The sequence below is a fragment of the Oncorhynchus kisutch genome, unplaced genomic scaffold (assembly GCF_002021735.2).
Source record: "Oncorhynchus kisutch isolate 150728-3 unplaced genomic scaffold, Okis_V2 scaffold3513, whole genome shotgun sequence".
NCBI classification, from domain to species: domain Eukaryota; kingdom Metazoa; phylum Chordata; class Actinopteri; order Salmoniformes; family Salmonidae; genus Oncorhynchus; species Oncorhynchus kisutch.
In genome coordinates, this window is record NW_022265458.1 from 10,001 (window position 1) to 11,060 (window position 1,060).

Consider the following 1,060-nt stretch of genomic DNA (forward strand, 5'->3'; position numbering starts at 1 on the left):
AATACTGATAAACACAGCTGGGTCCTTAACCACTGATAAACACAGCTGGGTCCTTAACCACTGATAAACACAGCTGGGTCCTTAAATACTGATAAACACAGCTGGGTCCTTAATACTGATACACAGCTGGGTCCTTAAATACTGATAACACAGCTGGGTCCTTAACCACTGATAAAACACAGCTGGGTCCTTAAATACTGATGAACACAGCTGGGTCCTTAAATACTGATAAACACAGCTGGGTCCTTAAATACTGATAAACGCAGCTGGGTCCTTAAATACTGATAAACACAGCTGGGTCCTTAAATACTGATAAAACACAGCTGGGTCCTTAACCACTGATAAACACAGCTGGGTCCTTAAATACTGATAAACACAGCTGGGTCCTTAACCACTGATAAACACAGCTGGGTACTTAACCACTGATAAACACAGCTGGGTCCTTAACCACTGATAAACACAGCTGGGTCCTTAAATACTGATAAACACAGCTGGGTCCTTAACCACTGATAAACACAGCTGGGTCCTTAACCACTGATAAACACAGCTGGGTCCTTAACCACTGATAAACACAGCTGGGTCCTTAACCACTGATAAACACAGCTGGGTCCTTAACCACTGATAAACACAGCTGGGTCCTTAACCACTGATAAACACAGCTGGGTCCTTAAATACTGATAAACAGCTGGGTCCTTAACCACTGATAAACACAGCTGGGTCCTTAACCACTGATAAACACAGCTGGGTCCTTAAATACTGATAAACACAGCTGGGTTATTAAATACTGATAAACACAGCTGGGTCCTTAAATACTGATAAACACAGCTGGGTCCTTAAATACTGATAAACACACAGCTGGGTCCTTAAATACTGATAAACACAGCTGGGTCCTTAACCACTGATAAACACAGCTGGGTCCTTAACCACTGATAAACACAGCTGGGTCCTTAACCACTGATAAACACAGCTGGGTCTTAAATACTGATAAACACAGCTGGGTCCTTAATACTGATAAGTTGACATGTTGTGTCCCAGCAGCTCAGTTTAAACCGTTTCTAAC